At 37.9% G+C, this 26876-nt stretch overlaps 1 protein-coding gene across 5 annotated transcripts in view; it reads left to right on the forward strand.

The window, feature by feature from the left end:
- svild (supervillin d) overlaps window positions 1-26876 on the forward strand; it is a 162806-nt gene that overhangs the window by 22121 nt on the left and 113809 nt on the right. Inside the window, exons 2-3 of one of the 5 annotated variants that reach the window (XM_048179490.1) lie at window positions 7553-7647; window positions 7845-7903. The exons of 3 other annotated variants lie outside the window; for them this stretch is intronic. The gene's annotated coding sequence lies outside the window, so the exon portion shown is untranslated. The remainder of the gene's footprint in view (window positions 1-7552; window positions 7648-7844; window positions 7904-26876) is intronic. One more of the 5 variants, XM_048179491.1, reaches the window with a different exon arrangement.

Here is a 26876-nt window from a genome sequence, read left to right on the forward strand (position 1 = left end):
ACATCAATGTGCTAGAATTGAAGGCAGTACATCTCGCATTTCAGCATTTCAGCATTTCTGGCCAAGCCTTCGGGTGCAGCATATATCAACAGCCTCAGCTCCCTGATGTCGATTGGCACACAAAGTCTGGTTATGGGCTCAGAAGCAGTTCCTGTCACTGAGGGCAGTACATGTGCCTGGGTCCACAAACGTGGCAGCGGATCAGCTGTCCAGGGATGGACCGAACCCAGGGGAGTGGAAACTGCACAACGAGGTGGCCATGGAGATCTGGCGCAGGTTCGGTCCAGCAGTAGCAGACCTGTTCGCCTCTAGGGAAATCAACACATTGTCCCCTGTTCTTTTCCTTGGGGAGGGACAATCCCACTCTTGGAATAGATGCCCTGGCACATCAGTGGCCTCGGGGTTAGCTTTTATGCTTTTCCCCCATTCATCCTTCAACCTTTTCTTCAGAGACAGAAGGGGGAGAAGGTGAGACTAATTCTTGTGGCCCCAAATTGGCCTAAGATGATTCTCAGACATTCCACCCCTACATCATGGGACACCATGGGAACTCCCAATCAGGAGGGATTTATTATCCCATGCACAGAGCAGGTTGTTTTACCTCTTCCCTCAGGGTCTCAAGCTCAGGGCCTGGACCCTAAGAGGGCTGGGTTACGGGCTGGGTTACTTGTTATGTTACTATCAGACAAAGTGGTTAAGACTCTAGAAGGAACTTGTGCTCCCTTAACAAGGGCAGTCTATTCATTTAGATTTCAGTCTTTGTGTGAAGGGCACAAAGTAAATCCTTTCACATCTACAGCCCGTGATATCCTACAGTTTCTGCAGGAACAATTGGATGCAGGCAAATCTACTTCCACTCTAAGAGGTATGGTGGCTTCAATTAAGGCTGTTCGATTGGGGGGATTACAAATTATCAGAGCACCGTGTTAGCCTGATATCTCAATTCCTCAAAGGTGCTCTAAGACGTACAGCACGCAGTACTAGACATATCGTGCCTCAGTGGGACTTAAATCAAGTCTTAATGGCTCTTCAGCAACCCCCATTTGAGCCCCTTGAATTGGCAGAACTAAAATGGCTGTCCCTAAAGACTGCCTTCTTCCTGGCAATAACCTCTGCCAAAAGGATTGGGGAACTTCATGCTCTATCATTGCATGAAAGCTGCTGTAGGTTTATGCCAGATGGTGCAGTTATATTGCTCCCCAACCAAGCTTTTCTGCCTAAAGTGCTGTCAGATCTACACCTTAACCAGTCAGTCGAACTTCACCCACTCTTTCTTTCACAAGAAAATGAGAAAATGGAAAAAAGACAGTAACTAATTTGCCCATTGAGAACACTGTCAATATATCTACAGCGGACAAAGGCATTTAGACAAACGGATCAGAAGTTTGTATGCTTTAAACCAGAGTTTTGAGGTAGGCTACTAACAAAGGCAAGGCTTTCGCATTGGGTTGTAGAAACAATCCAAACGGCCTGCAAGGAAACTGATGGTCCATCATTGCCAGAACTGAGAGCACACTCGACTCAAGGAATTTCCACCTCATTGGCTTTGTAGCAGGGGGCCTCTTTGAAGGAGATCTGTGAGGCAGCCACGTGGTCTTCTCCATCCACTTTTACTAAGTTTTATAGACTGAATGTTGCAGCCAGCCTCTCCTTTTGGAAGTTGGCACTGGGAGCAACTAGAAATGAATGTGTTGTCTAATTGGTCCTCAGGTGCAGGTGAGCTGTCATTCTTGCATTTGCAAGGTTGGATAAATAAGGCCTCTGCCCTCAATTCCTGCATAATTCAAGGGAGGTGAGCCATTAATTGCGTCTGCTGCCTGGCTCAAGATTGTTAATATGAATCAATTATGTTAATATTGTATATAGTTCATTTGTCACTGCACCATCCTTTCGCGGGGTGTCTTACAGAGTTTCCTGTACATATGGAATATGTAAGGTAGTGGAGAGACGATATGATAGAGAATGTTTGGTTACGATGTAACCTTTGTTCTCTGAGTGAAGAGACTATCTCTCCACCTTGAGGCCGCTCTGGGACATGTTCCGATCAAAGGATGGCAATGAATGCATGCCACTATGAGTGTTTTATAGGGCACTTTTTTTGGGCATGACCGGCACAGCCAGATTGTTTTAAAGAGTATCCACGTCACCAGATATGGAGAATCAATTTCCCGTACATATGGAATATGTAATGTAGTGGGGAGAGAGTCTCTTCAGAGAACAAAGGTTACATTGTAACCAAACGTTCTATGCAATTGTTTTAATAGAGAGAAAATAAAAAAAAATAAAAAATGAAATGCACTTCTGGTTTAACCCTCAGGGGTCTGAGGATTTTTGGGGCCCTGGAGAAGTTTTGACATGCCCTGACATTTGTGCGTTTTTCAGTTGTTCATAAACATATTAATGGAAAAAGTGTCATTACACTGTATTCAGCACAAACTAGGCTACAATAATATGTGAGGAACATGTATGTTTGTGTTTTTGAAGGAATAACGTTTATGCGTGGTTATTGAAAAAACTAAAAACTTAAGTCACTGAAATAAAGCCAAAAAATATATATTAAATCTTTGTTCACAAGACTTCTGGGTATTGGAGGTTGTAGACTAGAGTTTTTGCTTCAAAATGAGGTAAAAATTATGCTGCCTGCTTGTTCATATAAAACAATAGAGAGATTTAAATTTTCTAAAACATCTTTGGTCAAGAAACACAGTATGCGTGGAGGCGTGAATCATCATGAATAATGGGTGATTCTCACCTGAGTAGACAAAAGAATCGCATAAAGAGCTCTAATGACCTGCATAAATAATGAGCTCTTTCAGACAGGTAGGCTGTGAAAAAACCCTCTGTTGATCATGTCTCAAATCTCATCATGGTGTAAATCAAACATACAGAAAAAACGGCAATACTGTGAAATATTATTACAATTTAAAATAATGGTATTCTATTATATTCTTTAAAATATAATGTATTTCTGTGATGCAAAGTGTCTGAACAATTATGTTACCTCTATGGCATTTCATATAGGCTTTTTGCTTAAAAGCATGCACGTTTGGAGAAATATTGATGGATTCTCATATGTTTGTCAATTTTCTATACAGAGGAGTAATATTTATTCAGGATTTATTGTCATTACTATGAGCGCTGGATACTGTGTTTTCAATTCATACTTGCAGCTGGAGGGCGCTCTGCCCCTTTTTATCCACAAATGCCTGCTAAAGAAGAATAGGCAATCCAGGAACTAACTGAACTAACAGAGGCCAGAGATCGCTAACTATGGCTATTCAAAACACTTTTCAAGACAATAAATACACGATTGAAACGATGTATGCATGTATTGACTGAATTTGCATCTGAATAGCGCTGGCTCCGTGGGTGTGGCCGCATTAGCGGATAATGAGCTGAATCACGGGACTTCTGACATGGCTCTCTTTTCATACAGATTACATAAACAGAATATTTGTTTTCGATTTGACTTACACGATTTAAAACCTGACATTTCAACGTTTTTTTAGACATAAGTCTAACTTTTTTGTGATTAGTATTCACTAAGTTACAGTTAATTTTCTGAGAACTATCAGATTGGGGTTCGTTCAGAGGGAGACGAGAGATCACACATCATGTTAGTTTTCTTTATTTTACAAAAAGCACAACATTTTGTTGTTACTCTGAGTGTACACAAATAAAAGAAGATATTCCACAGATTAAAATGGTGTATAACTCTTAATTGTATGTGCAACATTGACAGAGTATTTTGAGTCTCTTTCACACTGGTTAGAAAAAAAACGCGGTGATCACGCCGGTGTGACCGCCGACCCGAGGGAGTTAAACATTATTTGCTCTTCAGCTGTTCCTCTTTGAAAGAAAAAGTATCAGCTGTATGAAAAGTAACCCACATTTTGTTTTTGACCACTGAAAATGTGTACAATAACAATTTACTCTTAGAGCCATATTAAGATCCTTTCTCTGGATTTGAACGATATAGGGCCTTAAAAATATGGATACCAAAAGAAAAGTTTGTTGAAAACCAAAATATAAAAGGATATTAAGATATCTCTAACACTTGAGTTACAGGCATGCAAACTTTGGGCAAACAAACAGAAAACACAAGAAGTGCTTTTTCTCATTTTTGAACGTCACCGGTGGCATATATTGCGACAAAGATTGCTGAAGTCAACAGATTTTACTAATAGACATACCAATCTCTGTGTACAAATAAAATAATGATGCTACCATCTTTCTAAAGTCATTTTTACTCTCCTGTAGTCTGGCTCCAAATCTGAGTGAAAATGGTCATTTTGACCGCCATCTATAAAATATTGGATTACTCTGTAAATAATAATCCATGACATTTAATATTTTGGCTTTCATCACTATTTCTGTTTGTCTTTCTTCAGAAAATATTTACCAAAATAAAAAAATTTAGTTGGGGCAGTTTCTGAAATTTGGTTAATTTACACAGAATGACCCAGTAATAATTCTTCTTTTTATGTTGTTTATATCTGATTAATCTCATATTGGATGTGTTTGGGAAAAGTGCTTCTTTGCTAGCAAAGTGCTTCTTGTCATGGCTTCAAAAATGTGCAGGCTGTCTGGAATCACTTGATAAAGTAAATAGAAATACAGTTAATTGTAAAATGTGCAGTGCCAATCTGCCATATAGCTAAGGCTACATAACATTATGTTGAGAACACTATATAATGTTGTGAATTCTTTGTGCTTTAGTTGCCCATGTTTCAGCATGTTGTTATGGGAAGAGCTCACACACAATGGGAGTTACACAATCTGACTAGCACAGTGAAGTTCATAACTTTATAAAATCTAAACATTTAGTTAAAAAAAAACATTTAATGGGGGGGGGGGTGAATGTATATACGTGGTAACATGTTACAATAAGGTTCATTAGTTTAACATTACTTAATGTATTAACTAACCATGAGCAATACATTTGTTACTGTATTTACTAATATTCGTTAACATTAGTTAATGAAAATACAGTTGTTCATTGTTTGTTCATGTTAGTTCACAGTGCATTAACTAATGTTAACAAGATTTTAATAATGTATTAGTAAATGTTGAAATTAAAGGGTTAGTTCACCCAAAAATGAAAATTCTGTAATTTATTACTTAACCTTATGCCGTTCCACACCTGTAAGATCTTCGTTAATCTTCGGAACACAGGAACACAATCCGATGGCTCAGTGAGGCCTGCATAGGGAGCAATGACATTTCCTCTCTCAAGATCCATAAAGGTACTAAAAACATATTTAAATTAGTTCATGTGAGTACAGTGGTTCAATATTAATATTATAAAGCGACGAGAATATTTTTGGTGCGCCAAAAAAAAAAAAAACTTATTTAGTGATGGCCGATTTCAAAACTGCTTTATGAAGCATTGGAGCACAATGAATCAGTGTATCGAATCTGCTGTTCGGAGCGCCAAAGTCTGATTTCAGCAGTGTTTTGAAATCGGCCATCACTATATAAGTCGTTATTTTTTTTATTTTATTTTTTTTGGCGCACCAAAAATATTCTCGTCGCTTTATAATATCAATATTGAACCACTGTACTCACATGAACTGATTTAAATATGTTTTTAGTACCTTTATGGATCTTGAGAAAGGAAATGTCATTGCTCCCTATGCAGGCCTCACAGAGCCATCGGATTTCAACTAAAATATCTTAATTTGTGTTCCGAAGATTAACAAAGGTCTTACGGGTGTGGAACGGCATGAACGTAAGTAATAAATGACAGAATTTTCATTTTTGGGTGAACTAGCCCTTTAACATATACAGCATTTATTAATCATTGTTAAAGTGCAGATCTTTATTAGTTCATGTTAACTATGTAGTTAACTAATGTTAACTAAGGAACCTTATTGTAAAGTGTTACCATATACGTAATGCTAAATTTGGTAAAATGTTAATTAAAAAAATTACAGTTTTCTATTTGTATTCTTAATAAAATACATTCATGAAAAACAGTTTGTAGAAAATAAATAATATAAAATTTGAAAGACATTTATTTTAAATGTATTGCACAGCTTTTAAAAGGGGCAACAAGATGTGATCGATATGACCGAAAAATATAGGCTATTAATAATCTTTCAGTGTGCAAAACTATCATAATATGTAAGAGTCCAAATACAGAGCGACACAAATCGCTTATCTGAATCCTGGGTGCATAATGATGTGTTTTAAAGCAGCAGAGAGTCACAGCACGCAGCGCTCTGCTTTGAAAAGTTGTGCGCTTTGATGTTGTGCACACAACTCCTAGTATATTATCCAACAGTTTGAGCATTTTATTGAGCATTCTTAATAGGTTTAAATTCCAGTTACTAATACTGTGCTCTAGATGTGCCAATATGATATAGGGGCCTATCACAACAATAAACATGCATGGTATTGTTATCATGGGCACTTCAAAATACCATGATTATTTTGTATGACATTACAAATGTACAAATTACAAACCATTTAAACTGTACAACACTGCGTGTATGCTGTGTCAAATAGGCATGCGCATTCTGATGTAAACAACTCCAACATGCATGAGCAGCATGGCGGAATGAATGAAGAAGACGGAATAGAGTGGTGGAACTATGACGCATTTTAGCACTTCCAGTTCCATCGTCCCAAATTCAGTGGGTTTTTGGCAAGGGTTTTTGGTTAAATGGCTGAAATAAGGTCCATGGTTAAAGGGTTAGTTTTCCCAAAAATGAAAATGTTGTCATTAATTACTCACCCTTGTGTTGTTGCACAGCCATAAGACCTTTGTTCATCTTCAGAACACAAATTAAGATTTTTGATGAAATTTGAGAGGTATATGACTCGTCCATAGACAGCAATTTAACCAACACTTTCAAGGTCCAGAAAGGTACTAAAGACATCTTTAAAACAGTCGACGTGACTGCAGTGGTTCATCCTTAATTTTATGAAGCGACGAGAATACTTTTTGTGTGTAAAAACAAAACAAAAAAACGACTTTATTCAACAATCTCTTCTCTTCCCTGTCATTATCCTTACGTAGCTGCTGCAGTAAGCACAGTGAAGGCTTCCGTATTTAAGTCCGAATGTCGGCTCAGCATTGGCCAAAGCTGATCATATGCGTGTGATGCTGACGCAGAAGCCGGCCAATAATTAATCAGTGTTCTGATGTAGAACCTGGGATTGCTGGACGTAAACAATGTACGAGAAAGGCAGAAGAGAAGATATTGTTGAATAGTCATTATTTTTTATTTTTGCACACAAAAAGTATTCTTGTCGTTTCATAAAACTAAGGTTGAACCACTGCAGTCACGTCGACTTTTTTAACAATGTCTTTAGTACCTTTCTGGACCTTGAAAGTGACGATTAACTTGCTAAGTACAAGTGGTGTCTATGGACAAGTCATATACCTCTCAGATTTCATCAAAAATATCTTAAATTTGACAGAATTTTCATTTTTGGGTGAACTAACCCTTTAACACAAGCTCAAGATACTTTCACGTTTTATTCTATGATATTAAAATTCCATCAGTATAACCTACCTGGTTTTTTTCTTTTTTTTTTAATAAAGCTGTTACATGTCTTGAAAATGATGGTTGCTAACAAGTGGCTAAAAATCGGACTACAGAGGCTGTCGGCGTCATTAAACATCATCACGCCGAACAGGTAAGCTCAGTCCACTTTAGTTATGCTTATAACTGCGCTCTTACACACTATTCTAATTCAAACTTTCAGGGAAATGTTTTTACATAAAGACTGAAAGAGTTGTCAGAGGCTTAGTGTTGGTGACATTGAAATTGTGTGACTGGTGTAGTTAGCTTGTTGCCTTATTTTGGCTTTTTGTTTCTGGCGACTGCATTTAGGCTTCAAAATTCATAAAAATGAAGTTCATTTGTGAAAATCATCTTCAAGGGCAAAACGTGTAAGTATCAGACTTTTGCTGATCTCAGAGCAAATTTTTTTTTTTTTTTTTTTTTTTTGATAATCCAAAAGCCTATGGGAAAATCCAATTGGGTTTTTGTCGAGGGACCCAGCATGATGCTAACTGCTGATTGGCCTTCAAAGTGACGTCATAGTTCCACCACTCTATAGACCTTATGTAGCCCCACCCCTTTTCAGTGCTGCGCTCGTTGTCTTTTGACTTCCGGCTTGTATTTCCACAGCGATCTTATGTATTTATGAATGAACTGCTCATTTTAAAATCTTCCCGGTCTACTGACATTTGTTAAGACATCTGCTTTAAACAGAACAATGCACATGATAACTTTCATTATCTCTACAACAAGTAAATCCACTTCACCAGCTAATTATTCTTCAACAGCGCTGCCATAGAAATATACAGAGCTACCGCAAAAACGGAAGTTCAAAGACAATATTCTAAAGATGGCGGCGCGCTTGTTTCTGGCAAATAAGGTCTATAGAGTGGTGCAGGTATGAGATCAGAACCCAGAAATCTAATTTGCAGCTGGTCCCTTCAAGATTTTCCTATGGGGTTTTATAATATTTTTGTTTGTTTGTTTGTTTTTCAATTTATGAGTAAAAGCCTATGGTAAACATAACATGACAATACTTTGACATTTTGTTCTCAGCGTACACTGCACACACTCACACCCTAAGCTGTCTTATCTAGTTACTTATTAAAAACTTACTTTTCAAAAATGAACATAACTGCTTAAAAATTCGCATTTTCGCTAAAGGTGTAATTTCCAATTTAGAACAAAATGTCAAAGTATAGTCAAGTGTTGTTCACCACAGACTTTATCACAGCTTCACTTTTACAGGTAATTAACAGGTAATTTTACAGGTAATTTGGTAATTTTGGGTGGGGATTAATGTAAACAGATATCGTATACCAGTCGTGTCTAAAGTGAATTTAAAGAGGCCGGACAAAAAATTGGATATGGTAAAAAAATTAGATCTGTTCATTAAGCCTTGCAGTGTGAACAAAGCTAAATTGTTCTGATTTATTATTTTTCGGTAACACTTTACAATAAGGTTCCTTTTGTTAACAGTAGTAATTAACTAACTAATGTTAACTAATGAGACCTTATTGTAAAGTGTTACTTCTTTTGCACTTTAATCTGTAAAACATTTGTTTACTTTGTTCTTTTTTTGTGTGTATTGTTTTGTTGTATTTTGATGTATTATGTTGTAACTTGATGTAGCTACATTAACATTGCAATCAATTACTCAGTTCATCCTGTGAACACTCAGTACTGATTATTAATTAATTCTAAGAAAAGGGTATTTTTCATGGCCACAGAAAATTATTTTTTTTGTTAGCATTTACAGCGCTTAAAGCGTGTAACAAGATCGAGATCATTTAAGTGACAGTTATTTGCAGGCAGGGAGTCAGAAACATATGTATTGTGCACAAATTGTATTAACTAAATCGCAAACACAACTTATCTAACAAACACATACAAAAACAATCACACATACATAGGTAAAATGAAAAGTGATAGAATGAAACCAGAAATAGGAACAGGAAATGAAGCTATGGAAAAGAGTCATTAAACCAGGAAAGAACTATCAGCGTATCATTTCATAACACCTCATTGAATGTTCGATACTTACATGGAAATTGTAGTGGAAGCCGTTCGTGAAGTTCCTGAGGAAGGCTTGTAATGGTTCCATGAGTTTCAATTGATTTCTTCTGTGTCAAATCAAGAAGTTGTGATGAACTTGCATGGTTAGTTAAACTCTTTTCTGATTGACAAAGAGAACTCCAGGAGTAAGCACATGGCTGGTTGTAGATCGAGGTCTGTTGTGCAGCGCGCTGACAGGAGAGGCCAAACAGAATATGCAGAGAAGGAAGAGCTGATGGTTGCCCATTCAGTGGTGGTAAAGTTGGAGTTTTCTTCCGAGATGGAATGAAGGAATTGCAGTCTGACTCTGTTGGGAGAGTTCTCTCTTCCGAGGAGGAGAGTGAAGACATGACTCCCAATGTGGTCCCACACGCACATCAACCAGAAGAAGCAGCAGTAGAAGCAAAAAGTGAGCGAGGCGGAGCTGTGTGTGGCTCTTTAAAGTCTGGGAGAAGTCACACCTCTTAGGGTTGACCTGACTAATGAGATTTCTGAGGGGGAAATTCCTCTGTGGGGGAGTTTTAGTTTTTGTCCATCTAGCAGGGCATTTGCATATGTAACTGGCTGGGTTGTTGAAGAAGAAACTATTAAAGTTTCATAATAATATGTTGCACAGGTATGAACATATCATTATACACAATCATTTAAATCTTCAAAATACAAACTCGTAGACCCCAAACTTGGTATAGGTGAGGTTACATTAACACATTGGTTCTATCATAAACTATGCATTAAAATATCATACAAAAGACATTACACAAGGCAGCAATAATCATACACACAATGTCCTGGGATGCATGTTTATTTATAGATCAGTTTGTCTGTAAATTTAATTCAGGAAAGTCTGCTTTAAGGGCTATGGGTGTTTTCTATGGTCTCTGCTTTTCCACGTGGCTGCATGGTTCAGAGCAATAAACCACCTTATCAGTTGGTATCCATGGTCACTGAGGCCCTGGCCCAAGTTGGTCTTTTGGGGGATGGGTCTCTGCAGACCCCAGTGAGTTTTAAAGATTACTTGTTAAATATGACAAATAATTGTCTGATTTGTCTGTCATTACAAGAGTTCGTTTCGAAATTTGGTACCGCCATATGCCTACTGTGCATGTGATGTCAATTCATAGTCTTCTCTATGCCAGTGTTGTGATCTAACAGATACCCAGTAGTGACTTCCACATCATTTAGAAACTGCAATAAACTCCGACAAGATAAAGTCCTATTATGCAAGTCCACAGACCTTTATCTACAGATTAAGTATAGCCTAATAATGGGAACATTGAATCATCTTGGATAGAGTTTTACCTTGCTGACTGACTGTCGTAACCGAACATGACACAATGTTTGATTGCTGAATGGAGAATAACTGACAGCCGTAGCAGAGGGAAGCATTTCCGTCTGCTTTAATTAACAATGTAAATATTTGTCTGTGATGTCATAGTTCCCCCACTCTATAGACCTTATGTAGCCCCACCCCTTTTCAGACCTTACATTTAAGCTATGGTTGGAAAGACTTGGAATATAGTGCACAACCTTTTATGATGCTTTATAATGTTTTTTTGCCTTTTGTGGAGCTTAAAGGTGCAATGTGTACATTTTAGGAGGGTCTATTGACAGAAATGCAATATAATATACATAACTATGTTTTCAGTGGTGTATAAAGACCTTACATAATGAACTCGCTCTGCGTTTGAAACGCTATGGGGAATGTCACACGTGACCCGGTGTCTGAAAGCCAGCTATCCAACAACTCGAATCCCTATTGGCCGGCGACAGCCTATGACGTAATATGGCATGACCCGGAAGTATACAAGGAGCGCCTGGAGAAACAGTATCTTTTCGTCTTTCGGGTCTGTTCTGTCTGATCGCGACTATATCTACTCCGGTAAGGGATTCTATAATATGCCTTACAAACGTTCAAGAGAGTGTGTTCATCCGTGTCCCAGGTTTTGACACTTGATATACACATTTCTGGGCATTTTCTGTCTGGAGAGGAGCGCGCATAGACAGTGCTTGAGGGCGCTGTCTGTGTGTTTGTCTTGTTTACTGTGAGTGGCTTCCTATCGGGACGCTCCGTTCTCATTCGGCACTCTTCTCGAGGGAAGAGGTGTTCGCATCTGTGCCTGGTGATTCTGGCCCTGTTTGTGCTGAGGCAAAACGGCAGCTGCAATTATAGGGCTTGCAGGTGAGCTCGTTGGGAAGTTTGAGAAAGTTGTATTCTCTCTTAACTCCCCTGGGGCTGACGAGGATGAGTTGTTGGATGACAATGATGTTGTTTGACGTCATCGCGTCCGGCAGCGAGCGCTCCTCTCGCTGCTGTGTATGCGGAGTTGCTGGTGTTTTTGGAAAGCGCTTTTCGGCAGGCTGCAGCTGCCGTGAGAGTGCGTTAAGAAAGGGGCGGACGGCTCGATGAGTGGTTCCTTTCTGTCCATGAACGCTCCCATAAACTTTCCATTCCTTCCTGATCTCCGCGTTTGAGATCGGGAGGGCATGGAAAAACCCCTAGCCGTTCAGATTTGTATCTGAGCCTAGACAGACGGGAGGAGGAAGTGAGAGTGAGATGGGTGATCGATTGTAAACACCGTTGCATCTGTAATCGATTCCCCAGCGACATAAGGGCGATTAATATCTACCCTCTCCTCTTCTTCTTTCACCTCCTATATATATGTTTATTCATATATCATGCTCAGATACTACTTATGGTCAGACTGATGGCTGGGCCCATAGTGATTATTTTCTGTTGGCCCACTTTTTCGGTTTGATAATGAGAGGATCTTTTAGGCTTAAAAGATCCCTAGATTCTGTCCTTTCGTGTGGAAAAAAAAAAAAAGATAAGATGGGTCTATATTTTATGTTCTTAAAGGTCCCATTCTTCATGATCCCATGTTTCCAACTTTAGTTAGTGTGTAATGTTGTTGTTAGAGTATAAATAAAATCTGTAAAATTTTAAAGCTCAAAGTTCAATGCCAAGCGAGATAGCCTACAATGAACGGCCTGTTTGGACTACATCCCTCTACTTCCTTCTTTAATGACGTCACTAAAACTGTGTTTTGACCTTTACAGTCTATGGTTTTGACTAACCTCTGCCCACAGGAATACACAAAAAAGGGGGCGTGGTCTTGTTGCGCTCCCACGGAGAAGAGCAAGAGTTGCGTTTGTAAAGTGTGTTTGTCGCCATGTCGTCGAAACGCTGTTATTTTCATCCCGCAGTCCAATCACCTTTGTTTGGCCTTCCCAGGGACGCTGTACTTAGAAATCAGTGGTTACAATTTATGTTTAACTCGGTTCCCGAAAATTATAATCCACATGTTAAACTATGTGCAGCACATTTTACTGAGGACAGCTTCCTCAATCTCAGTCAGTTTAATGCCGGATTCGCACAAAGATTATTTTTGAAAGATGGAGCAGTTCCCTCTTTGTCTGGAGAAGGCGTTGTTTGTGGACCACAACCGGTAAGTGCATTTTATTATTTACGTTGGTGCGTTTAACAGTTTCTGTAACTTATCACACAAAGGGCAACGCTGTTTAGCTTTGTTAACTAGATGGCAATTGAAACTTATCCGACCAAAACTTTTAAAAAGTGTAGTAATTCAACCGGACACCATCGATTGTTGGTGTTTGTTATGATCAGTTTAAATTATTTGTTGATTATATCTGTTGTTTACTGTTTAACCACATGCTGGTTTAGCTGCAGCCACGCGAATCATTGTTCTATGTTTAGGCCTATGTAACGTTACCTACTGTAAATAAACAGCTTACCATTGTGACACATCCTGTAAAAGACGTGTTTGCACAGGTTCTACTCGATCCTCTTCATCTATGTTCTCCGGGTCTGATTCCGGCTCAAATTGATAGGGTAAAATTAAAGACATGTTTACAATAACACTGAGCGCGTGCATCTCCCCGTTATGGTAAGAGGCGTGACCTTTCCGGGCAAGGAGCGCTAAGCTGCTGTCGAATCACAACACAGGAACCGCTGGCACAATCAGAACTCGTTACGTATTTCTGAAGGAGGGACTTCATAGAACAAGGAAGTCATCAGCCCGTTTTTATGACAGTGGAAACAGCGGTATACAGATAAGTAAATTATGTGAAAAATACTGTGTTTTTTTACACGCGAAACATGAACACATGTTATATTGCACACTATAAACACAATCAAAGCTTCAAAAAACCACGAAGAACGGGACCTTTAAAATAAGACCTTGTTTTCCTGTATAGTTTTTCTGAGCATGTAGTTAATCAGGAGGCTGGTCCATCTCGAGCTGAGACAGGGTCTGAGACAGAGGTCCAGTATGGCTGCTCGGGCACCTCCTCCTTTCGGAGCAAGGCGCAGAGACGGCTGGACTCGAGGAAGAAGCAGGTTTTTAAGGAGGTGATCGATCACATACGCCAGTAGCATCGGTAATCGATTCCCTCTCGTTGCGAGGGCGACTTTATATCTGCCCTTGCCCCTTCTTCCTCTGCCTCCTGGGGTTTTTGGTCAGAAAAAGTATGAGGTTTTTGGGCAAACTGAAGTTTGATAGGTTGGCTAGAACGATATATTGTGCAGGCCACAAAATGGCTGCCTCTTAGCCACCTGTTGTTTAGAGTAGCTTCTCATATGCTGTTTTCTAGAATAGTTTGAGTTGGCACTCGTCACTTCAGTTAGTTTGTATGTTTAGGTCGGTCTTAATTGGCCGCCAGACATTATTTGCTTGTGAGCTTCGCTTTCCTTCTCTTATCCATGAGATTTGGAGGTGAAGCCAGGCTTCACTAGGCTTGTGGCCCTGTAAGAAGGCCCGTAGCTTAGCGGCTAGGCTAGAGCTGGGTTAGGTGTGTTATATGTTAACCCTATGTATACTATCCCTTGTCAGGTGGTATAGTTCCTAGTTCTGGCCACCTCCAGAGGGAGTTGTTAGGCCGTATGCCCATTGTCCCCTTGTTTATGTAGGTGCAATTGGTGAGGTTAACAGCTAGGTTGTAGACTGTTTTTAGACTCCCTGATGCTGTTTTTCTCAGGTGGTAGGCCCTTATCTTTGCGTAGATAAGTTATGCAGGTGTATACTAGGCCCCACTTTCTAGAACTTTTCATGCTATGGAAAATATTTTTTCCTCTGAGCCACTTGATTTTCTTAATCAAGTCTGAGTTGATGGTGCTAGCTTTTAGCCTTCGTCCTCTAGGGCTTAGTACAGATTTGAGAATCTGTGTGGAGAAAATGTTTATCCTCTTTGGAAACAGCATATATGTCAAAGCATTACATTTGCTTTGAGTTCTAGACTTTTGCCCTACATTTGTATGTGAGCTTATGCTTCCACAGGTTAGCACCTGTTCTCATAATAGCAGGCTCTTTGATGTTAGCCTCTATTGGAGAGATTGGTGACTATTATATTCCCCAGTTGAGGTTTATTTGTGTCACTGAGTGCATCACCTGTTGGATGGCATAATCAGGGTAGTATAGAACCACTTTTTGAGAAAAGCTGGTTTCTATTAGCTCCCTTTTGTGATCTTGTTAACAGCTATATTGCATAACTTTGATTGTAGGCTCTTATGGTTGGTTAGCCTCCTTCTAGTTTGCAATTGTATTTCTAACAAGTGCTGTTATTTGATCATAGTTTGCTCACATAGTTTACACTGCCACAGGCTTTTGCTATGTGTCCGTTTGAGGTAGTAGGCCATATAGGCCTCCCTAGACCATGTTGGCATTATTTGGTTCCAGTATTTGAGGAGCTCATCGACAGATGGAAAGGCCTATAAATGAGTCAAGTTGGCTGCTTCTATTATTTTAGACTGTACATTACTATTACATTCAAATTCATTTTTAAAGTGTTATTATTATAATTGTAAGCTAACAATGCGGGGATTGACTCAAAGTTTAAACGATTAAATCACGATTACTTAAAGTGTAATAAGCCTACCCCAGAATTCATTGTGCGTCGGTGACAACGGGATTTTTTTTTTTTTTGAGAGAGAGAGAGAAATAAATTGCTGGATTACGCTTTTAAATATAGGGATTCTACTTACTCAAATACCTAATGATACAAATGTAAAAATGAAAAATAAATAAATATATAAAGCGGTTCAAATGTTGACTTGTGTCTTTCTAAGGTGCGTAGGCACCTATTGTAATCGTTAGATTTCTTTTTATTATTATTCTTCTTCTTCCGCTCTTGAAGTCTATGGCAGCCCATAGAACCGCTTGCAGGAAAGTTGTGAAATTTGGCACACAGTTAGAAGACAGTCTGATCTGTGTCCATAGCAAATTTGGAGTCTCTAACTCAATCCCTCTAGCGCCACCAGCTGTCCAAATTTCCACGTATGTTTATGCTAATAACTTTTGAACCGTAAGGGCTAGAAACAAAATTCTTAATAGGTGTTTAATTGCTCATTGTTGCAGTTGGTCTGATGCTCCCAGCCGTGTTGGCTGGCTTGTTGTGCCGTTTTTGTGCTTGGCCCCATAATTGCTGCTTGCAGCTATATTTTATACTCTTTATTATGTACAGAAATGGACCAAGGTGAACACATTTAGACAGGTTGTGAACCCTGTTTTGTTTACAGACTGTTGAACATAAAATTCAAAAATCCAGTACAAACGTCCCTGTCCCTCATAAACAGCTGTCACAGTTGCTAGGCAACAAGAGCGTCCATAGGCTAGACCTCTTCTCTCAAATGCTGGGGGCCTGTCTGCTGTCTGCGGTGAAACCACGCCTACTCGCGGAAAAGTTGTCTCTCTCAGCTTACTTGTCTGAGTCAAACATATATTGATGTATATAAACAAAAGAGTCACCTTAGAGCAGGGGTGGGGAATGTTGATCCTGGAGGGCCATTGTCCTACAGAGTTTAGCTCCAACCCTAAATAAACACAACTGAAGCTAATCAAGGTCTTTAGTATTACTAAAGTTACAGGCAGGTGAGTGTTTTTTTTTTTTTGTTTTTTGTTTTTTCAGGGTTTGAGCTAAACTCTGCAGTACAATGGCCCTCCAGGATCAACTTTCCCCACCCCTGCATTAGAGAGTTGCAAAATTTAGTAGAGATACTGTGGACTACCTACAAATTATAACACAAGTACACAAGCCAGGCAACTTACACTCATTGGTGGGCATGTATTGCCGACTGTGGCACCAGATGTCAGCGCCACGAAATGGGAGGATAAAGGCCAGGACAAGAGATAGTCAGTCCAGCCCCATTTCATCGGTTGTCAGCGGGACGGGAGGATGAAAGTTGAGGTGGGAGATAGTTGGTTCAGCCCTATTCACCAATAACAGCGGATTATCAGTGAGTCCCAGTTGCCTCTGATGAAAGTTTGTGAAACTATCTGGTGTAAAATTATCACTCCAGAGGCCCGTGTTGGTGGTGATTGTCAGCTCTCCATTAAGATGGCTCTTCACAAAATTAATCCAACTCTTCTTCATATCATCGTTTTTAGGAAATTTAAATAAGGAGACCGAGTTGTTTTGTATAATATCGCAACCAGTAATATGCATTTGCGTGATGAAGGCATAACGCTGTATAACTAACGGTAGTGACAGCAACTCACGGGTGAGCCACTGATGTTAATACAGTGTAGTATTCTCGTGTTAGTGCCGGGGCCATGCTAGGTGGCTCCAGTGCGTCATCGAGCCACCGTTTTAGCCCCGCCCAAAAAATCCTGAACACAGAATTGGTAAACAACAGTTTAACGGTCTATCTCCACAATTCAGTACATAGTACAGTCTTTGTAAAGTGTTTCAGCAATACACTCCTCAGCGGTTGTATTACAACCACCCACATTAATTCACACACCAGCATTAATTAATTTTTTGTCATTTACTGACAAGGTAATATAATAATAAGTTTTATTTATAGTGCCTTTCCAGAGCTCAAGGTCGCTTTACATTACAGTTGCAGTTGCACTTGCACTTGGAAGCAATAAACAGAAATGACAATCAACAGCAAAGTGACAAATTAGAATATAACACAATATATAAGGTGATGTAGTTACATTGTACATACTCAAATATGGAGTAATATTAATTAACTACATGTATTTACTATAGAGTTAGGGTTTGGTTTAGGGTTAGTTACTTGTAATTATGCATAATTTACAGTTATTACTATAAAAAAGTACATGTAGTAACGTGTAACAACGTCACCTTAAAATAAAGTGTTAACTTTTTTAAATGAAAATATGAAAGACTTTACTAGATTTGTGATGTTGATAACTGTGGAATTGGTGGTCTGTGAAAAGGGTCTATTGTGCACTGTTTGACTGACAATGCGCGAGTACCAAATTGTTCTTTCGCGTATTCTCATGCTTAAACGGCCTGAATGCTATTCTTAGTGAGTATCCTGATAAACAAAGTTGGTTATATTTTAAGTGAATGTAAATGATTGGGAAAGAATGAATGTGCGTTGGTATAAGGTCTGTAGATTAGGTCATAAAGTGACAGCATGCCTGCTGCTGTCTGTGTCCGTAATGTTAATCAAAACAACAAAATAAAAATAGACTTGATTGAATAACTTTTGTAGCTTTAATAAGGATTAATCTACATTTAATTTATACAGTGAAAACTATGCAGTTATTTTGCATTTGATTAGTCAATTTCTGTAGTATTTCTTACCTGAAAATTTCTGTTAGAAAACCCTTAAAAATGTAATAAATTTCATTTGTCTTTGTTTTGTTGTATTTATTTGTGCTGTTGCTTGTAATTTGTTTACTTATTTTACTACTGACCATTTACTCGCCTTTAATAATGCTTGAACTTTTATATTATATAGTTAGTCTTAGAGTTTTTGCTGTAGAAATTTTAAAGTCTGACAACAGTTGAGTCAGTAAAGTCTGACAAGCAGCATGAAGGGCTGACTTTCGAGATGAAAATTCTCAAAAATCATTTATTGCTAAGTAACTAGTTGTTGTGTGACTAATTTGCCATCCTGCCCATCTCTGATGTTAAAGGTGGCTGTTAAAGGAGTCTTGTTGAGTGTTGAGAGATTCACAGCCAGTGAACATCAAGGTCATGCTGATAAAACTGTGATTATGAAATGCAGGATATGCTGTAATGTTTGTACTGTAATTTTTTTGTGAAACAAATGCACTTCCCTATCTCAGTGCTTTAAATTCACCGTTAATATGAGAAGTCACCAAGGTTTCAATGATTTGTAGGTGATAGAGCTGTAACATGCAGCCCAGATGGTTTTGTTCCCGTGTACTTTAAATAATCATCCATCTTCTGATGTCATAATGCCACGTAGTTTACAGCTGTATACAAATCTAGACCCATGTTTTTCAAATGCATCTGTGCTTTTGTCACATTGTGCTGTGTTTGTGTAATACTTACATGTGTTTGGGCATCTACATTTAAGCTAAAGGATATTTTTACAGAAGTTTCCAGCTGTGTTGACAAAGTATTATGTGGAAAGATGTGCAGCCAACTAAATGCCCGATATTGTTTACTTGTGCATAATGTTGTGATTTTGATCACATAAGGTGCCAAAATAGTTATGGACTCAAATATTTCTTAGTGCGTGTGAGTGTCAGATGACCTGTTTGTCTACTGTTCACTACAAAAATTACCAAATTACATAGGCCAGTACCACAGTTGCTAAGCTTCCTTATGGAATTCTTATTTCAGGAATATATCAGTTTATCATCAGGAATAGATCAGTTAATATATCATCTCCCTCTCTTTCTCCCAGCAGTCTGTCAGTCTTCCAGAGGGTCTTGGGACACCCCATTACTGTGAAAATAAAAAAAAAAAGTATTTCATTCTCCACTGCTCCCGTTTCTTTTTCCATATACAATTTCCTATTCTCTCTCGATCTGTATCTCTCAGACTTTTTCCAAAGAGTCTCCAGTTTTCAGGCTTGGAAAAAAAAAAAATCTTTGCTGAGTGAGCTGGGAAACCCATCTGTTAAACAAATGAGCTGGAATGCCGGCATCATGAGCTGGAATCAGTCCGGCATCGGGCCGAGGTGAAACCCCACCTAACACACACAGCTCTGTGTAATATCGTCTGAGTGCCATATTAAAACAAGGCCTGTTATCTTTCTCCCTACTCTGGTTGCTTGTCACAATTCATTACGGCGTCTCTGTGTGCTTATCCAATGAAAAATAATCTGACAGGGATATGTTTGTGATCGCTCAGTGAAATGAACAGGAACACAGAGGCAATATGTCCTAATGAGGTGAAACCCACATTGACTTAAGTATTTTTTTTTTCATGCCTGACTTGTCAGAGATTGTAGCGAACAGGACAGTACCCTACAAGGGCAGGAAAGTCAGCCAGTGTCTTCCTCTGTAGTATGTTATTGCAGCATCTCAGAGTGGATGTAAATGTGGCTTATACCTAGTTTGAGGGGAAAATGTATCTTGTTAAACCTCTCTGTAGTTTTACTGTTCAGTTTAAGAAACTTTTTTTTTTTTTTTTCAATAATCATGACTTTTAGAGACTAGATTGGCACCGGTATGTGTGAAAATGATGGAGGAAAGTGAAGACAAAAGACTGAACACCAGGCTCTGTTTAGAAAAGCAGTGCAGTTTCATTCTGTCTATGTTGACATGAGGCATAATGGAAAATGCTTAATCACACTAGGACCTTACCTTTGAGAAATGTCATGGAAAATACTCCTCAAACTATATTTAAATGTTCTGAGAAAGTATATAAGTATATTAATCTGGCTATGTGAGACTATAGTTTGAATTAATTCCGTTTTCTTTGCATGACACAGTGAGAATACAGTATACAGAATGTTTTTTTGTTTTGTTTTTTTTCAGCATTATCATGAACATTGTATAAGCATTAATTTCATTCAAGTGTCATTGTAGTTGACCTCGTTGAAACATTTTTTCACCTTTAAGTGATTATTTGACAGATTGCATATGCAAGTTACATAAGCTCTATCAGAAAGTGTGTGTTTAATGAGAGTCATATTTCCTCCAAACCCATCAAGTGGCTGCTGTTGGTGTGTATTGCAGCTTTCTCAATCTGATCAGTGTAAGGTGCTGGTGCCATTTTTGCTGTGGACTGTTTCATGCCTAAGAAGTTAGTTGTCAGATAATGTTATTGGATTACACACTGACAATGCACACTGTGCCTCATCTCCACGCAGCCTGTCACCTGACCCACGGTGATTAAACACATTTTCACACTCACCAAACAGCCATACTCTCACTATTTAAAAAACACTTTCACAGAGCATGCGGGATTTCTGTGTCATACGGGGGTGTGTCTTAAAAGAACTTGTGTTCTGAATGGTATTTCAAGGCCTATCTGCAGCAGAGTCATTGTATCCTCTTTCTTTCCTAATAAAATGTTACACAGTGGGCCTTGTAGAAGTTAATTAGAAGGCTGTACGATGAATCTAAATAAAGCAGAAATCATGAAATGGCTTTGTGTGATTATCAAAATCCAAAAGCTGCTATTTAATTAAATGTATGCTCTGAGCATTTTGAAGTGAAATGCAGCACAGTGTTCATTTGCACACGTTAAGCTCATGGTAACTGTTTTTGGTGTCTCGAAGTGGTTTGATTCGCAGTAAATGCTGTTCCACTCATCTTTCCATCTGCTATGAGTGTGGGTGGCTTAAAATGTGTGGCAACCATTTTACCAGATTAGTACACTCTAAAAAATGCTGGGTTAAATATGGACAAACCCAGGGATTGGGTTGTTTTCACCCAGCCATTTTTTTTTTCAACCAATTTTGTATTTATTTTTTAAATATAGTAATATAGTAAAAGGCATGTTTTTGCTCACCCCCCAAATAGGGGCAAATTTGTGGGGTATTTTAAGCTGAAACTTGACCAGACCAGAGACTTATATTACATCTTGTGAAAGAGGGCATAATAGGTGCACTTTAATCCAACCTGCTGGGTTTGTCCATATTTAACACAGCTTGGGTTGTTTTTAACCCAGCATTTTTAGAGTGAATATGTAGTCATCATAATAACAAAAATAATAATAGTTATTATTATTTTGCTGTCATACTGATATATAAATACAATATGATTTTTTTGGCCAAGTTGTGCAGCCCCACAAACAAGCACAGCAAACCTGAACTTTTTATTTAAAAAAAAGAAGAAAATAGCATTTTAAATTGGAATTGTGATTTTTATCCAACCCCCCTCCCTCATGAAATGGCATGAAAGTTGTTATATTCTTTTCTTACATCTCTCTTTCTTTTCTTTGTTTTGTATATCCAATTGAAATGGCTTCTGGAATGAGAAAAATGTAGGCCAGGATTTGATTTCGTACTTCTGGAATTAATTGGATTGTAGGAAGTTGAGTGTTGCTAATTAAATGGAGGCAGATCTAAATTCCTGTTTGCAGTTAGTTGTGGAGGATATTTAGCCACACCCTCCGCCAAGACATTCATAATGAAAAGAACAGACATCGTTTTGAGGGGGAGGGGAGGTTAACGTTTTTGATTAAAGATTTTGAGGGCATATGATTTTTTACCCCCTTAGCCATTCCTAAGGTTTCTTTTGAATGGTATTTGTTCCACAGGTGGTACAGTGGAACGCTAACAGGTAAAAAAAAATAATAATATGCACAGATAAATCATTTATAATGAGCACTGCAACATTCTATAAAAAAAAAAAAAAGTATTGTCAATTTTGATTTTATGGCAACTTTATGGCAACAGCATGGTATTGACACCAGCCATTACATTTGAGAGAAATAGTTTTGCTTGAGCTGTAAATATTCAGCACAATGAATTCCACCCACAGGATTAAAGGATTAGTTCACTTCAGAATTAAAATTTCCTGATCATTTACTCAACCCCATGTCATCCAAGATGTTCATGTTTTTCCTTCTTCAGGTTTTGAGGAAAACATTCCAGGATTTTTCTCCATATAGTGGACTACAGTGGGGTTCACCGAGTGGAAGGTCCAAATTGCAGTTTCAGTGCAACTTCAAAGGGCTCTACACAATCCCATACGAGGAATAAGGGTCTTATCTAGCAAAACGATCGGTTATTTAAAAAAAAACTATATAATTTTTAACTTGAAATGCTCTGCGAGCCCCCACGCATTATGTTAAAAAGGTAATGCGTGACGTAGGCGAATCTAATTTTCTCTTCCAACTTCAAAATCGTCCAATATGAATATCTTTTTTTGTAAAGGGCATTTGACTTAATCTTTGCACGTTTGCTTTGTAGACACTGGCTCTGTTTTCGTCAAGCTTGACCTTTGTAATGTGATTACGTCATGCGTGGTGGATCGCAGAGCTAGTGCAAGATGAGCATTTGTGGTTAAATGTATATACATTTTTTTTTACCTATCGTTTTGCTAGACAAGACCTTTATTCCTTGTCTGGGATTGTGTAGAGTGCTTTTAATCTGCAATGAAACTGCAATTTGGATCTTCCCCACTAAATTCCACTATATAAAGAAAAATCCTGGAATGTTTTCCTCAAAAACCTTAATTTCTTTTTGACTGAAGACAGACATGAACTTCTTGGATGACATGGGGGTAAGTAAATTATCAGGAAATTTTAATTCATAAGTGAACTACTCCTTTAAGCTTTGAAAATAATAATAATCTGTCAGCATGAAAACTGACACTCCTTTACCTTTCCTGTGTCTGCTAATCATGGTGATTTATCATTCACATACAACCATATAAAGCCTGTGTGGTTCTTCATCTGTTTAGGCAAATATTTGGATGCCTTCATACACATAACAATGACTCTGTATGTCAGCTAGTGCTCAATATGGTGCTCATTTTTTTAAGCAAATAAACACCCAGCGAAGCAGGTCAGTCAGTGGATTTAGCCTCATGTCAGATTAGCCCAGACGTACACTAATATCAGGATCACAGATAACAGGAATGTGTTTGAGCCTTGGAGTTAAGCTAATCTTCAGTGGTACAGGATTACATTTAAAGACCCCCTGTGGTGAAAATTAAGTTTTAAATGTTGTTTACATGTCTTTGTGGTGTTTATAATATGCTTTAAGACAAACCATGTGCAAATTCATCAGTCAACACTGTATTTTCTCCTTAAAACTGCAGTGTCCCAAAGACGGTCTCAAAAATGTGGTTTGAAACTGACTCTGATATGGTGAACAGGAACATGGTTTGTGTAACATTAGCAACACATTATTAGCTGTTTGATAATGTAGTCACACCAAAGGCTAATCATATCAATTACTGTTGTGTCAACTTTTATTCAAATGGATTATACATAGGGTGGGCGTTATGACCATTTTACGATAATGATAACATTTTATTTCGATATATATCACTATATAGTTATTTTATCTCATTTTTGTTATTAAAAATAGAAAAAAATAACAATTGAAAACAATAGTACAAATACAATGTAACAAAAATATGAATTAAATAATGAATGAGTTATTGTTTTCAGGTACAATAGGTTTATTTAACATGTAGTTAGAATTAGTACAGAAATTTAATAATCAAATGTAAAAAGTCTTCACTGTATGAATTAAATAAAAATGTATTCTTATTAAAGCTAAAAAAAGTTATTCAGTCAGGAGTAGCGAGTTAATTTCTCTTTTTGGATTTACATTAATAACAGAGAGCAGCAGGTATATTAGGCTGCTGTCACTTAGACAAAACACACAATAATTGACATAATTGCATATGTATTCGACCACTCAAGCACAATAAGATGTGAATAAGAACTGAATTCACGATTGCATGCTTACGGCTTACGCTGTGTGTCAGTCAGCACACCACATTGAGTTCTGTTTCACTGCTTTCTATGCTCAGGTTTATTATTTTTTATTTTTTTTACTCTCTTTAACATCAAGCATGTCCCGCCCTTTATATTCTCATTCATGCATTTAAGTGCCAATAGTGCATGTACAATACACGTATATAATTACAAATATACATTATATAGCAAAATCTCTAACGACAGACATTTTATACTGTGGTTATGATATATATCGTCATACCACCCAGCCCTAATATAGCCTAGAAAGTGTGCAAAGACCACTCCCTTTACAATTACTAAAAAGCTGTCTTTCATCTCAATTTGAGATCTCTTCCTTTTCTTCTTTTGAATCAGTTTCTGGTCAAACATATATTGCTGAATTAAATCAATATTTTCACTTGCCATTGTGTAGCATTTACTATAGTTGACCGAGTGGATCAGGTAAGTCCGAGCTGGTGTGATTAAGTGAAGGAGGGGACCAATTTGCATATTCATCGTTCCACATGTACTAAATTAAGAAAGGGTGCAGAATAGCGTTCAAGCCATTTTAAGGCATAAGGAAATTATTTTCACAGGGGAAAAAAAAAGTTTAAATATGTCATCGTGATTATCAAAGATGAGTTTTAAGGGTTAAAAGTATTGACTGTAGGGGGACTATAAAATCATGTTTGCACCAGTCAGAGCCATAGCCTTGTAGTCCGTGCTCCAACCAATTTTTATTTCTGCTAATGGGTGCCCATACTCCATAATCCTGGTATAACTGAGCAGAGCAAGGTGACATGCACATATACAACAAATGTTATCAATCAATCAAACATGTTCCCGAGTCTTAATCGATTTTTTGATTTATGGAGAACATATAACGACATATAGCTGAACGGCTCTTTGAGCAACCTGAGTTTGAGTCCCAGCTTTTGACCCTTTCCTGATCTTGTGCCCCTCTCTCCTCCCCTATCACTTCCTGTCTCTCCTTGATTGTCCTATCCAATAAAGGCAAAAATGCCCAAAAACATAACATAAAAAAAGGTCGAAAATCACTCTGATTTTACTTGAATTATATATATAATTTTTTTTTTTTTTTTTTTTTTTTGCTTTTATGGCTCTTCCCTGCTGTTAGTTTTGTCAAATAGCTGCTTATGCAATGATATAAATTCCCAAACATTTTGTTAAATGTAGGCCTGATGGTTGTACTTGGCAAGCACATGGGTTACTATGTAATTTCAGGATATTACAAGGAAAGCTGCTTTTCAGGCAACACTTCCTCTCTCTTCTGTTGTAACTTCAGAGAACAAAGGTCACAAATATCTGCACAGTTTTTTAGGGCTTTATTATTTGAAATCAAAGATGTGATGTCACTATTTGTGAAATATCAATAAAGCTTTGGACATTGTATAACTAGGTTTCCACCACTGAGTCTTTGAAGAACCCAGTTTGTGTTTTCAGAAACCATTCAGCCTTTGAAATATTCAGTGTATTTCTCAGCTCTTCAGTCTTTTGAAAGAGTTTGTAATGCCTTTGACTTTGCTTGTCTGAACAAGCACTGATTACTCAGTTGCGTAACTTATAAGGAAAAGGAGCAAGCTATGTTTGTACTTGGTCAGAAGCTGTTTTTATTTTTTGGAAAAAAAAAAAAAAAAAAAAGCTGCATTTTTTTAATACCATTTAATATTTTTCCTTAATCAAGGATAATTTCCTTGTTAAGGTCTTTTGTACTAAAATCAGTCAAAACTTATTTTTCAAGGCCATTTTCTTTCTTCTGTCTTAAACTTCTCGCACATTGATTCTGTGCCTTCTGGTGATTAAAAAACTCTGGCTATCAAATCCTTATTATATTACACACACTTCATTTACTATAAATGTTGTATTGGAAAGTTTTTATTGTGTGCAGTTCACTTGTAATTGTCATATTGGGAGAGAGAGAGAGAGAGAAAGAAAGAAAGAAAGAAAGAAAGAAAGAGAGAACACTGTAGAGCTCAATCACTCGTGCTGTTTTTGCAGGAAATGTTTGCAGGACTTCCCGCATTGTAAGCACAGAACTTCCGGCTGCTGATGTCTTTGCATATCTTTAAAGTATTCTGCTCTTGATTATATAAAATAACAGTACTTTTCCAGACAAGTGTGTTCTTGGTTTTAGCACTCCTTTATAGGTAATAGCAAGGAACACACAACCCCTAGATGGCTTGTAGAATTACGCACACTTCTAATCATAGAGCCAACGTGAGCCGTTTTTCCTCTCCTGGGAATTACTCCCTTGCAATAGGTTAACTTTAAAGTCCCTGCAAAGTCAGTTCTGAGAATTGTTTCTAAACACATTACAAATGTTACAAATGTATTGCTGAAACACATTACAAAGACTGTGAACTACTGAGTTAAACAGTTTTTCATCAATAGACCTTTATCACAGCGGAACCGAATACCGGAAGTGCTCGTTGAAGCAGTGCATCGATTCTTTGTTATTTATATTTTCAATGTGATATTAACAGCATCCATGGGATAATTTCAAAATCCGGACATTTTCAGAGACAGGAGAAGAGATATTTTGATGATTGCTGTGAACAGAATTTATCTGAGAAAGCCGTGGCAAGTAAACATACGTGATTATTTCACCACAGTGTTAGTGCTCGTCTTGGTAACGGCAATGCTGCAGTGAGTGTGAGACCTGATGAATAAGAT

This window comes from Megalobrama amblycephala, unplaced genomic scaffold (genome assembly GCF_018812025.1).
Source record: "Megalobrama amblycephala isolate DHTTF-2021 unplaced genomic scaffold, ASM1881202v1 scaffold201, whole genome shotgun sequence".
Lineage (NCBI taxonomy): Eukaryota > Metazoa > Chordata > Actinopteri > Cypriniformes > Xenocyprididae > Megalobrama > Megalobrama amblycephala.